Source organism: Talpa occidentalis, unplaced genomic scaffold (genome assembly GCF_014898055.3).
Source record: "Talpa occidentalis isolate TD23 unplaced genomic scaffold, MPIMG_talOcc4v2.1 talOcc4.17, whole genome shotgun sequence".
NCBI lineage: Eukaryota > Metazoa > Chordata > Mammalia > Eulipotyphla > Talpidae > Talpa > Talpa occidentalis.
The window spans coordinates 24293778-24308827 of record NW_023601754.1 but is presented as its reverse complement, the minus strand read 5'-3'; positions in this window follow the sequence as shown (position 1 = coordinate 24308827).

Sequence of the window (15050 nt, the reverse complement as noted above, 5' to 3'; positions counted from 1 at the left end):
GCTGGCCAGATAAAAAGATTTCTGGAAGGGGACAGCAACAGTGTCTGTTACAGAGATCTGCCCCTGAACCAAGGCAGGATCTTTCAGCATGACCCCCGCTACTAAGAGACTTTCATTGTGATCCAGGGGTTGTGCATTCCTCCAACGTCCAGTCAGTGGGCATTAATGGCATGGGATATATTGTTTTGGTTTCTGGACGGTAAGATTGGGATGGTCCCCAAGAATGAGCATTCATCTAGCTCCTGGTACAAAGCCTTAGAGGGACTATGTGTACCCAAGTAAATCTGAAACAGTTCACAGAGATGTAGGCTGTTTCCTCCACATCTTTAAAGGTTTGGTGGCTTCCTCTTTTTCCCCCACATCACAAACACTAGAAAAACCTTTACATCTCAAAACTTAGGAAGCCCTCTGGCTTGAAGTATGGCTGCTAACAATTTAGTCTCATCCATTAACCACACTAACATTTTAATGTTAGTGTCAGTATCAAGCAGCAATCCCCAGATTTCCTGACAAAAATGCAAAAGAAAAATAATTCAACAAATGTCACATTTTTGAAAACTCAGTATAGGGAGAAGAATCTAAATGATCTATGTTTCTAGAGTGTTTTTTCTAATAGTCAACCCATATTACTGTTTGTTCTTTTCGTAAGACTTCATTGTGGTAAAAGGCTCAATTCCATTTCCCCACATCCAAAGGGCACAATGAGGTTTCTATGACCTGTGAATTGCAGTGCCTCAAGGAAAAGCTTCCACAGATAATACAGCCCTTTGTTAAATGCCTAAAGGAGGCTGAGCCTATAAAATAGACACTGACAAACTGCAGCCGGAAAAAAAAAAAATGCAGCACAAAAGCAAATGAGTATTCCATCAAGCAGTGATGCCAACTTCTGTGGATACATTGCTTCAACCCTATCCATTAATAGTAAATCCAACAGAAAGTTCATTGCTTTGCATGGAAGATCTGTTTTTGCAGTTGATTATGCACATGATCACTTAATTCCAAACCCAATTTGACACTCATTTCAAACTGCTACCAAATGTGATAGACAAACTTGCTTCGAGCCCTACTCTACCCCTTAGATGGAATGGTCTTCTTTACAATCAAAGACAACAAAGGAAATCAGGATTGAGGGATATCTGAAAATGAAAATACTTTCTAAATTCCCAATGGCTAAGCTAAATCTTTGCCTTTCTGGCATGTTATTCCTCAATTAAACATTGGAAAAGAGAAAAGTTGGTTTCAAGTTTTCACCCAGGCCATGCTGGATTTGTGCATTTCATACTGGTATCACAGCCAAAAGCTCAGAAATTCCTAATCAATCCATGCAGGTCTGGACAGTACTTTAACTTAAGGTCCTAATAAATAATTAGAATTATACATTCTTTTCTAGAAATAACAGGTGAATCCTTTCCCAGGTCCTCTGCGTGATCATTCTTTCTTTCCAACTGAAAATTGTATGTTTTTGCAGAAAAACGTCAATATGCCTAGAATCCCCATCACAGATTTATTTTGAATGACATTAAGCACATTATCAATGATAGCTGACTTTTGTCTGAAATCCCCATCTGTTTTCAATAAAAGAAAACCTGTACTTCTTTAAGAGACCCGAAACTGAAAAACAAATCATAGCTTTGGGGACCTCCAATCCCACATAAGTGCACAAAAGGAACTAGTATATAACATATTCAAAACTGATGTTCTTCAAACTCTTCTCTTGACATAACATAAGTGATCCTCTGCATTCCTTCAGGGTTAGGCCAGATATAATGGGGTAGAGATAGCATGCATTGTGCAATGTCAATATCAATTTAGATCACCTGCTGTTCCTTATTTATTCTTATCATTGATTCTAAAACTTTTTGCCCACATTGTGCACTTAAATTCTTTCTAATATGACAAGTCCTTAAGGATTTATAGACATTTTCTCATGCTATAACAAATTACTATTCTTGCTAGAGTTCTGGTAACAACCCCCAGTGGAAAATGGTACAAAAAAATGAAGATACTATCAAAGTGATGCCTGGCTGCTGAGATGGAAGTGAACATGAGCCATTTTTAGTTATAATCAAAATGAAAAAGTTAAGTCACAGCCACATCTCAGAATATCAGATAAAAACAAATCTATGTTATCTTGTATATAGCCAGCTCCTAAACATTAAATGCTGGGGAAGGGTAGCAACTAGAAATATGAATTGGCTTATGCTATGTGCTCCAGATACTTCTCTCCATGATCAATATAGAAGCTGATTTATTTCTTCATCAGTCTGTACCCTCTTCTTGGTCACTACATTTCACCTTAATGTTTACTTTATTAATATCCATATATTGACAAATATGTTCCCCTGCACATATTTATTTAGCATCTGGGATAGCTGGCTGAAACAATTTCTCTTTTCTTCCAGATGTTCCCAGACTGTGAACTTGAGCATTGTCAAGCCAGATGACATAAATGAATTTACTTAGGAACTGAGAATTTAAAAGAGAAACATGTCTTCCACCATCCCCTCCTCCAGCCCTATTCCACATTCTTGCTTTTATTTCAAGGCCCAGTTCACAGCCCACTCCCTCCAGTAGTCCTTCCCAGATTGGCCTAAATTAGGTTAGCTTCTCTGCCACTGTGAATACACCACTGTAGTCTTGATACAGGGCAGCAAAGGGACACTAAAACTGGCCAAGAACAGTGCCCAAATAGGTCACTCTTTTAGTTCACCTGCATGCACAATTGCAAGATTACTCAGGTTCAGAGAACAACAATAATGGGATTTATTTAACAAACCAGAGAAAAACAAAGTTACTGAGGCCACAAATGGCTGTTTACCTCACCTGAGTCAGTGTCCGGTGTTTCAAAGGCCTAAATACAAACACTCCTAAGATGGCATCTTCCCACCTCTGTGCACCAGGAGCACGGCCCAGCCAGATGGTAGGTCAGGTTCCAACTCACGAAGACAGCAGGAGACACAACAGGAGATGCTCATGGAGATGCCGAGATGGCCCAGCACAGCACCAGACAAGTGACACTCAAAACAGCAGCTGCAGTGACCAAACCACCCAACAAATGGCCATACTCACACAGCACAGTGAGGTGCTGGGCTCCGGGTCTTCACCTTCCCTGCCATACTGTAACAGCAACAAAACAGAAAAATTTCAGTCACTCAGCTACTTGCAAAGCCTCCTGACCTTTCTTTAAGGTTGGCTGATGGAAGCCTTTCCAGGACCTTCAGAGGCCCACAACAGCCTTCTGGAAGATGAGCATGCCGGGGGCTGAAATTGTTGGCTCCCAAATCCCTGAAGATCTGAAAATGCTGAAATCCCAAACACTCAATCATTAACACTCAATCTGCTTCTGCAGATCCTTATATTTCTTATCAGAGTCTCCACCCCCAGCAATACTTTATTCATATTTTACCTTGGGCTACCCATCCTGACCAGCACCCCTCTCCAGGGGGGTGCCACCTGTAACAGTCTCTGGCTTCAGTTACCAGTTACAGTAAGAAGATATAAGACTCTGAAACAGGAAGTGAGCTGCCATCAGACACCACATCTGCCCATACATTTATCTTGGATTTTCTAGGCACTAGAACTGTAAGAAATAAATCTCTGTTGCTTTTAAGAACCTAGTATATAGTATTCTGTTATAGAAACTCAAATGGACTGAGACAAATTGAATCCTTATGAAATGGCCAATATTCAATCATTGTTCACATATAAAAATCCTGTTATTCATTTTAATAGATGGAACAAAACTAGCATTAATGTTATCCATTTCTTTTAATGTTAGTTTTCTCAATTACCCAGAGTCAAATTTCCTTTAAGTTTCATAAAATTTCATAAATGTCCTGAGACTATATTCTCCTTTATTTGCTTAAACAACAAATTGCCCAGTAACAAAGACCTGTTGGGTTAACAGACTATCAATCAACCAGAACGTTGCAAATAAATTGCAATGTCAAAAACCCACAATGGGTGCAGAGAGGGAACCCTACCTCATTTGCCTCTGCCCCATGAACTTCTTTTGTTTGTCAACAGCCACCCTGACATGTTGAAAAAAAGAAACAGTTCCTTAATAAACTTTATATTTCTGCTCATTTTCTACCTGTTTCCCATTCTTAAAGTAAAATTGAAATATTAAAATCATGTGCAATGATGGCGAGAGAATGAACATGATGAATTCTTTCTTGCAGCTACTCATAACTAGATTGCAGTAAAAACAAAGCCAAAAAAGCCCATTGGAAAAACTGACGTCTACAGAACACGCCAGGATCAAGAGTCTGCCAGAAAGGGATGGAAAAAACCTCTAGGTGAACTCTGTCTGTAGTGATACCAGGGCAGTACAGTGCACAGAGGGAGGACTGGCTGCTGGTAAGAGCTCCCTATAGAGGTTAACTAGGCACAAGACAACATTGGAGGCTCTTAAAACACAGCACTGCATTAAGGGGGTGTGCAATTTGACACCCAGGTGGAGGGTGTACTGTTGAAGAGCTGCAGGGCTGGGGGTGCACAATGAGGATTACTGGTTTGAGCCTGAGCTTCTTACCATTGAACAGCTGGAGCCTGAATCAGAAAGGGACAAAAGAACATGTGTCTCCTCACAGAAGAGTCTACTATTTGAAGACCTGTCTGAGATATTCAGAACACCTGCCATCCCCCACCCTAGGGCTACAATGAAAACAGAGGAATGTTTAAAGAAACCAAAGCTCAAGCACCTGTCAATAACACCTCACAATAATATACCAGGACAAGACTCTGTGCTGAAAAAGAAAAGAGAACATCTCCCAGCCTTTGACTCCATATCAACTATAATCTGCCCAATGCTACATGTATGCTTAAAACTAACCTAGAGTAGAAGAGGACACTTCTACTTCTTCTACTTAAAAGGGGTGCAGGAACTGTAAGTTAGTCTAAGAGACACGAAGACTGAGGAACAGACTGGAGGAGGGAATCACTGTGGATCCCCCAACACACAACTCTGCTACCCCCAGCATGGTAGGAAGCTAGAGTCTCAGATTTTATTGCAGGTGATCCTTTCCCCAATCCTCTACCTACTGCCCATCACTGGTGTCATTCTTCCAATTGTTAGAGCAGGGACAAAGACAACAGTCTAAAAAAGTGCATCACTAGTATAGCCCAGGATCCCTAGTATAGTAGTGCATCCCTAGTATAGCCCAGGCTATAGCCTAGCATAGCCCATTAAAAACAATTTAAATGAATAGAAATAAAAACATTTCACAAATACTGGAGTAAAAAATCCCTGAGAGGAGTCTCAGTCCAGCAGAACTGCAGAACATGACAGAAGAGGAATTCAAGGTAACACTCCTAACAATGCATATAGAACATAAAACCCCATTGGGGATATAAACAACAACAACAACAACAGCAAAATAAAATAAAGATAAAGAAATTGACAGAGCCTCCCTGGTGGCATAAGGGTTAAGACACAACCTATGAAGTTATTTTCAGCCTCTACAGCATGAGCTAGATCCCCGACCAGGGAGCTACCCACATAGCACCGCTGTCTCGCCCACTGCTCCCCTCAGCAGTGTATTTCAGAATATCTGCCTGTTCTGCTCCCCAGTCTGTCTCTGGTGAATCCTCTCACCCCCCACACCTCTGTACCCCAGTTCTTGTATGCATATATAAATAAATATTTTTTAAAAAAGAAATTAATAGACAGCTACAATTAGAAATAAGAGAACTAAGAAACATTGTAGCTAATTCAAAAAATACAATGAGGGCCTCAACAGCAGACAAACTGAAGCAATAAAAATAATTTATGAGCCCAAAAACACAATGTTAGAGAACACACAATAGAACTGTTAGGCATTTAGGGCAGGAAACACCTTCAGAAATAATAAGGCTTAGGGAGGGCCAAGAAACACCCTGAGGGGAGAAAGGCAACCCCGCCCCCAACCGCCAATAAAGCCCAAGGAAAGCAAGAAGCACGCAGAGGGGGAGTAGCTCCTCAAAAATGACCCATATCTGGATAAGGCAATTCCTCTAAACAGGACAAGAAAAAAAAATTTCTGCCCCTTCTGCCCTTCTGTCCCCGCCACCACCACAGGAAGGGTGGCATTGGTTGACACCATGGCAGCTCAGGGCAGCTCAGGTCAAATGCTCTCCCTTGGCACAAACTGCTGCCCAGACTGATCAAACCACACCCTAGGAGGGGGAGTGACTTGGAACCTACTGTCTGGACCAAAAAAGTAGGCCCTGGGAATGCTGCACAGAGCACCAAGAAGGGATGGAGTGAACAGTTCCTGCACCCCATTTAAAGCTGGAGCCTCCACAATTCCCTTGCAGGTGTTCTTACCTGGGACTTTGCCCGGCCCTGGGACCTCTGGTTGTCCTTTTATTCTGTCTCTAAATAAAGTGGTTTTGTTTCTGCTAAAGACATGGCTGTGAATTATTCCTCATACCATAGCCAAAACCAGAAACCCCTCAAACCCAGCAACATGGTGCTGTGCTTTGAATGACGTGGATGGAAAGGTACAGCTAGTCTGGGCACTTTCACCAGATCCCCAAATTAAGTCTGTGTGGTCCTAACTGGAAGTAAATGTCAGGTAAGTGCTGGACAAAGCTGTGCCCTGCTTACTCCTGCTCATTCTCTTAATCTGCATCTTCGATTCTTGGTCTTCCTAGGCCCTGCTTGGGCTGCCTTCTGCTTCTTAAAGAAACCTATCACTTGCTTCTGCTGGGCACGCCCTACCACTGCCTATTATTAATTTCCCTTACTTTCTGGGTAGCACGAGGCATAATCTTGACTCCACCTGTGGATTGAGGCTTCCCCTGTTTTCAGGGGTGGCAGGGGCCAGTCACCACACCTGGCAGTCCCAAGCAGTCCTAGGGTGAGATATGATCTTTTCAGAAAGCTGGTGAAGGTTATCTCCTCGTGCTGAGGAGGAGCCCAGGGAGGCCACATTACGCTCTCTGGTTCTCTCTCCTCTCTATCTTCTGACATTTTTTTAAAGATTTATTTATTTATGCACACCAAGAACTGGGGTATAGGCCAGAGGTGTGGGGGTGAGAGGATTCACCAGAGACAGGGTGGGGAGCAGAACAAGGGGATCTACTGAAATACACTGCTGAGGGGAGCAGCAGGAGAGAAAGGAGAGGTCTGCTGCACCATGTGGGTACTTCCCTGGCCGGGGATCGAACTCCTGCTGCAGTGGCTGGCGATAGCTTGATAGCGCTGTCTTTAACCCCTGCGCCACCAGGGAGGCCCACTCTTCTTATTCTTTCTCCTTCTACTTGTGGAGGATAGGTCTTCTCTGTGGCCTATTGATCATCTTTTTCCTTTTATTTTTCTACCTCGCTGAGCAACCTCCCCCATCAGGCTAGGGCCTCCTTTGCCCCTGCTGATTTTAGTGAAGACCCTGGCCCCCCTCACCCTCCCCACACTGTTCTTTCCCTTGACCCCACCTGTTGATGAGCCTAAAGCTCCAGATCACATCCTCAGCGCCCTCCCTCAGGCAGGAGGAAGGAACCTACAACCCACTCTGTGGAGATTCAAGAGATTAGGCCTTGCAGGAGCGCTGGTGGGGGCGTTGGAGCCCCAGAGGCTTGTGAAGAGTAGTGGTCCAGTTTGCACCTTGCTGCCTATCCTTCCTCTTTAAAAACTCCCTCTGTGCCTCAGGTGTTTATTTTCTCTCTGTCAAGGCTTGCCCCTTATCTTTTTTTATATATATATACAAGTCTTTTTATTTACATAACTGTGATGATTTTTTAATTTATTTAATTTTTTATTTATACATATTTTCCATCATTGTTCATTTTTAAACAGTGTTTGCTTCCCCCCCCACCCTCAGGTGTAGTCCCCATAGAATTTCCTTCACCAGTTCACCCGTCACCGTGCAGGCTATTTCTCTGACAGCATTTGTGGCCTTCCGCTCTTTTCCCTTCTCCCCGGCCTATTCCAAGTCCTCTTCTGATTCCATCTGCCCTGTCTTCTGTGCTTGAGTTTACCAGCGCTATCTGTGGCTTTCTTAAAAAGTTTCAATCCTCCTTCCCCACCCCTCTTGTTAGGGGGAAAGGATGTCCTGAAGCTAATCCCATGCAGGCTTTGTGGACCCCACCCCCACCCCAGGCCAAAGCCATCAGGACATTGGGAAAGACAAATCCCGTCACCACCAAAGGGAAGGTGGCTGGGACCTGAGGGTGGGGTTAAGCAGTAGGGTTGGTATAAAACCAGACTCGTGGGCTTTGGAGGGGATCCCCCATTTTGGCTCTCCGCCAGCGTCCGGCCAGCGCTGAGAGTGCCTTTGGGTTTCCAGGTCGGCAGATCGGGTAGGACGCATTAAAGACTTTATTTCCCTATTTTCTCCCTGAGTTGTACATTTTCCTTATTTCCTTTTCCCTTGTAAATAAACCTTTTATTAACCTTTTGTGTGTGACTGCAGTGGAGTATTCATAAGTCCCTTTTAAGTGCGCGGGTGAGGACCAACAGCCAGGCACCCCGTTTTATATCGGGGCTGTTCCGTAACACTCTTATTCTCCATTCTACCGTGCTCTTATTTTCTTTTGGCTTCTAGAAGAGGAAAAAAGAAAAAGCTCTCACTTTATCTCTCATAGGCACACTTGGAAGGCTGGTCCCTGGGTCAGTCTTGTTCTTTCTGCTTCTCCCCAACTCTATCCAGAGACTCACACCGAATCCCCTGTGCTGTCTGGCCAGCTCCTATCTGTCATCCCTGCTTCTGCCTCTGGCAAACTTGTCACTCACATTTCCCTTAATCTCCCCTTACCCTTTGTTTCACGCAGGCCAGTGCATACCCTGGCAAACTGGCAAACACTTCTTCATTTATCCCACCCCTCTGCTTTCATCAGGAGTCTCATGTCCATCAGAACAGGGCTTTTGTGTTGCCAAATTTGCAACCTACGCCAGGGCCCCCAGTCACCCTCCCTCTATAATTTAGCCCCAACATCTGTCCTTACCACTTTCAAGCATTCAGGGCTGTTGTTCTCTTCCAGGAAAAGGGATCATACCGGTAGCCCCTTTGGGGGGTCTGGGGGAGTGAAAGTGTTATATAGGCAGGTTTGCGGGGCTTGGGCTACCCCTCTCCCTGTCCTATAACAAAAGGAGAGGTGCCAAGACTCTCAGGATTGGGGAGGAAATCATCACCCCCCTGGATTGGCGGAAAGAACACATCTCCCTCAGATCAGGGAATGGATCACCTTTCCTCAGGCAGGATTTGGGGAGCATGGAATGTTCTACTCCCTCAGGTTTGGGTGGTGATGCTCTGACCACAGGTTTTGGGGCAGGAACACCCTGACACTTTCTGTGCTCCTTTTTGTCCTCCCTGGATGGGAAATCAACCTCCTTTACCCCACAGGGAGAGGAACTGAGACCAGGAGAACTTGGGGAACAGGAAAGGCTGAGACACAGGATGATGTTTTTAAACAATATAGGAACAGAACAGCTCCCAGGAAAATAGAAGTGTTTTACTGAAATGTTGCTGAGCTGGCCACTACCTAGAGTAAGGTCAGGTTATAGGATAATTAAGGAACAGAAAAACAACCACCATGAAACTCCCTGGGGCAACAGGAAGTCTGACCGGATGTGGTCATGGACAGGACTGGAGTAAACGGGCATCCCCCCTGGAATCTCCTCCTGCATCCACTTTCCTAACACGAGCATCCACTTTCCTTACAGGAGTACTCTTTGGGGCTGATAGGGAGAGGTTCTCAGCCCAAAAAAAAAATCTCAAAAAGGGGAGATTAATATTTTTTTCCATAACGCCTCAATGCAAGCCAGAGGGAAATTCATGACCACTAAATGGAACCCTAGACTATTACACTATCTTGCATCTTGATCTTTTCAGTCAAAGACTCAAAAAAAAAAAAAAAAAAAAGGTCAGATGTGAAAAAAAAGGTCAGATGTGCACTGTGTTCAGGCTTCTTGGTCCTTCAGGACAGCCCTGAACTGTCATCTAAATGTAAACTTGGTGGGCCTCCCTTGGTGGTGCGGGTGGTTGAGTAGCGTGCTGTGGAGCTGTCCGCAGCCTCTGCAGTGCCATTTCGATCCCAGCCAGCTGGCGAGGGTCCCACATGGTGCGCCAGACCTCTCCCGTCTCGCCCTCTACTCCCCTCACCAGCGTATTTCATCAGTTCTGTTCCCCACTGTCTCTGGTGAATCCTCTCACCCTCCCGCACATCTGACCTGTACCCCGGTAGTTGTATAAATAAATAAATCTTAAAAAAAAAAGTAAACTTGGCAACTGGCATCTGGATGCATTTGCTCCCTTATTGGAGGTCCCCACTGTGTTACAGGGCAACCCTGATATAAAACGGGTTGCCTGACTGTGTCCTCACCCACACGCTTAAAAGGGACTTACACTGCAGGCACACACAAAAAGGTAACAAAAGGGGGCCTCCCTGGTGGCGCGGTGGTTGAGCACTGGGTTGCGAAGCTGCCCGCGGCCTCTGCTGCACTGGTTCGATCCCCGGCTGCTCCCCGGCCACCGGAGGAGGGTCCCACATGGTGCGCAGACCTCTCCTGCTGCCTGCTGCTCCCCTCAGCAGTGTACTTCGTTCCTTCTGCCTGTTCTGCTCCCCGCTCTGGCTCTGGTGAGTTCTCTCACCCTCCTGCGCTTCTGACTGTACCCAGTGCATGTATAAACAAAGCAAATAAACAAACAAATAAATAAATAAAACATGCCTCTATAAAAAATAATGCAAAAAGGTAACAAAAGGTTTATTTACAAGGAAAACCGAAATGAGGAAATATATAACTCAGGGAGAAAAGAGGGAGATAAATTCTTAGTGTGTCCTACCTGTTCCACAGACCTGGAATCCCAAATCATCTGCAGACACCAAACCTGCCTGACCAAGAGCATGAGCCAAGGGCCCCAGACCCCACTCACATGGCTGGTTTTATTTACAAACAGAGAAAATGGCTGCTTAACTCCGCCCTTAGGGCCTCGCAACTTCCCTTTGGGGATCATGGGATTTGTAATTCTCAGTGTTTTGATGGAGTGGGGGTGGCATCCAAAAAGCCTGTAGGGAATTCGCTCAGGACATCCCTTCCCCCTAACAACTGGACCTAGCACTGCCTGTACCCAAGTGATAGAGATGACATTACTTGGAAACCTCAAGATTCAAAAAAAAAAAAAAAAAACTGATCAAAAACAATTATTTATTTTATCAAAGTGACAGTGTAACTGGTGGTGCCCCCTGGAGGTGTTGCTGGTGAGGATAGATAGCTCCAGGGAAAATGCTAAAAAGTATTGTATTTCGGGGTGGAACAGCAGATAACAAATATAATTCAGTGTTCCAGATTCAGCGTTTGAGAATTCAGTGTTCCAGATTCAGCATTTCAGGATTCAGTGTTCTGGATTCAGCATTTGAGGATTCAGTATTTTAGATTCAGCATCCAAGAATTTAGTATTCTGGATTCAGTGCTTGATTTAGTGTTTTGGGTTTAGCATTTTCGGGGTCAGCGATTTTAGTCCTCGCTGCATTGATTTTCCACAAGGCTGTTGTGGGCCTCTGAAGGTAGAGGCATCCAGCAGCCAACCTCAGAGAGGAGAAGTTCAGAGGTTTTGCAAATAGCCAAGAGACTGAAACTATTCCTGGTTTTGCTGCTGTTACAACCTGGCAGTGAAGGTGGAGACCCGGAGCCAGGCACCTCGCTGAGATGTGTGAGTGTGGTCGTTTGTTGGGTCATTCGACTGCTGTAGCTGCTGTTTTGAGTGTTGCTTGTCTGGTGCCGTGCTGAGGCATCTCAGCAGCTCATGGAGCATCTCCTGTTGTGTCTTCTGCTGTCTCTGTGAGTTGGAACCTGGCCAATAATCTGGCTGCTGCATGTCTGCAATGGTAGGAAGATGCCATCTTGACATGTGGCTTATTATTTGGGAGTGGAGCTCCACTTCCTCAGCGGCAGGAAGATACCATTTTAGCTGCTTTTGTTTGGACTTCAAAACACTGGGCACAGCTTCAGGTGAGGTAAATGGCCATTTTTGGCCTTAGTAACTCTTTGTTTTTCCCTGTTTTTTTTTTTTTTTTTTTTCAAATTTTTTTTTTTTTTTTTTTTATAGAGGCATGCTTTATTTATTTATTTATTTGTTTGTTTGTTTTGTTTATACATGCACTGGGTACAGTCAGAAGCGCGGGAGGGTGAGAGAATTCACCAGAGCCAGAGCGGGGAGCAGAGCAGGCAGAAGGACCGAGGTACACTGCTGGGGGGAGCAGCGGGCGGCAGGAGAGGTCCGCTCGCCATGTGGGACCCTCCTGTGGTGGCCGGGGAGCAGCCGGGGATCGAACCGGCGCTGCAGAGGCCGCGGGCAGCTTCGCAACCCAGCGCTCAACCGCTGCGCCACCGGGGAGGCCCTGTTTTTCCCTGTTTTGTTAAATAAATCCTGTTGTTGCCGTTGTTCTCTAAGCCTGAGTAGTCTTGCAATTGTGTGTGTGGGTGAATAATTCAGACAGTGATCAGTAAACTATTTGGGCACTGTGCTTGGCCAGGTTTAGTGCCCCTTGCTGCCCTGGGCCAACAGGGTATAAAATCAACCATAAAAAAGTTGTGTTCCTATGCAAAATGAGATAGAAGAAGACAAAATTGAAAAATTATCCCATTTTTATTTATATACAAAAAGAAGTAATTACCTAGGAGTGAAAAAAAATAACTATAAGACATTGTTGAAAGAAATAGAAGATACAAAGAAATTGAAAATGAGTCCCTTCTCATGGATTGGAAGAATCAACCTTGTCAAAATGATGCTTCTACCCAAAATACAATAAAAATTCAATGGACTCACACTAAAAATATCAATGGCATATTTCAAAGAACTGGAGCAAATACTACTGAAATTCATATGGAACCACCAAGGACCCCAAATAGCAAAAGCAATCTTGACAAGGAAGAAAGAGAATGTCAGTATTACACTTCCAGACCTCAAGCTATATTACAAAGCATAGGTCCTTCACCTTCCTTATTAGGTTTATTCCTAGGTATTTAATTTTGTGATTGTAAATAGGGCTGTTTTCTTAACTTCATTCTCTTCTACTTCATTGTTACGTAAGGGAAGACTACTGATATTTGTGTATTCATTTCATAATTTACCACTTGCTAAGCTGACTTCTTGTTTTGAAAAATTAAGATTTTTTAATGTAAAATTTTATTATATTAAATGCTTACAGTTCATTTACACATACACATCGTGGGCCACTAGCATCTTAGTTAAACATAACTCTAGTGTGTGCCCCCAATGTACTACCTTCTCCCAGGCAGAAATATAAGTGTTAATTACTCAAGTGAACACTTCTCCACCCACAGCAGACAAGATCAGTCCTAGCACTCATTTACTGATACAACTTAGTATGTTTTACTCTCTGACCTATCTTGTGAAACAAATGATTGGTGAAAGCACCAAAGAAAAAGATAATGGCTGTTTTATGGCTCACCAGATTATGGTGAATGCCTAGCTACAGAGAAGACACATTGTTGAGCAACAATCCCAGGCTAGGTAGGTTCACTATCAGTTCTCACAGACAAAAAGAATTCGGAGCCTTGGGTGGATTTTGCACTCCTTCAATGGTGAGACAGGGGACCATATACACAGGCAGACAGAGCAAGGAAGACTCTAAACCTGAGAGGCAGATCAGCAATTGCAATGCCTAGGCCCCTTTACACTGTCAGGTGCTCATAGCTATAAACTGACACATTGATGCAAATTTGAGACCCATCTGGTATTTGCAAAATGTCTGAGTAAATGAAAACATAGCATTTCAAGGTATAGGGTGTCCTGTGGAAGGCGAAAAATAGCCTGATTTAATCATTTCCTTTACACACATACAATGAAAAATAGCAGGGAAGACTGCAGCAGAGAAAAGGGAAAAAAAATCTTTGAGTCACAACAGAGTGATTGCATTTCTGGTTTAATTTCTGTAGTAATTATTATATATCTGAGGCCAAGCTCTCCACTACAAGACTGTACAGTTAAATAGTAGATATTTGTCTTTGTCTTTCACTAATTCCAAATCATGTAATTGCTCATAGGAAAATACTGTAAAAAAAATACAACACATTTTGCCCAGAATTACATCTCTCTCTGTCTCTCTCTGTCTCTCTGTCTCTCTGTCTCTCTCTCTCTCTCTCTCTCTCTCTCACACACACACACTAGAGCTCCAGAGTCTGAAACAATCTCTCCCATATCCAGAAGATTACCATAGAAGGCTTTGAAGTTCTTAACCATGTAACTTATTGTTCAGAAAAAGAACCATGGCTGTGATTCTAAAACCTCATGCATCTACCATGGCATAATTAGACACAGCAGACATGAAGACACCCTCTATGTCCTGAAATTCTAGTGGTCACTTAAGTCACTCTCTCAGTATTTGTTTAAAGGCTATAGGAAACTGATCTTTGTGACGTTCTGCAAAAGAAGAAATTTCAATTGGATTTCTAAAGGTAGTTTTTATTTCTATCTCAGTTTTCTTGAGCTCAGAAGTTTTAAGACAGCTTAAGAACAGTGAGAGGTAATTTAGATATATTTATATTAATTAATTTATTATTCTATTAAAATGGGATTTGAAAACTCAAATGCCTACAGAAATATAATATGAATAGACAAAGTGGGCTGTCTATACTTTCAACACAGACACAATTTATGTGAATAGGACTATTCCCACTTATTCAATATGCAAATAAATAGTCTCACTTGCATTTTCTTGAAATGTGGTTCTCAAAATCTCCTCCTTTACTTATGATAGAAACAAGTATCCTTATTTTAAGTTTCTTTTAAAACCAAGCCTGAAACAATGGTTTGAGAACAAATAGAGAGGAAGATTCTCTTGGAAGTGAACTTGGGATGTTCCTGGGAAATAAAAAGACATGGAGAGACGGAAGTCAATATAGAGCACATTATGCAGCACTATGAGCAACTCTGGGTGTGACCTACTGGCAAGTCACTGGGAGACAAAATGGGGCATTCCTTAGAGAATCTCACTTGAGGGACAAGAAGTATGGGTTTCCCAATGCCCTCAACTTTTTTTTTTTTTTAAAGATTTATTTATTTATTTATACAAGTACTGGGTAGAGTCGGAAGCAGGGGGGTGTGAGA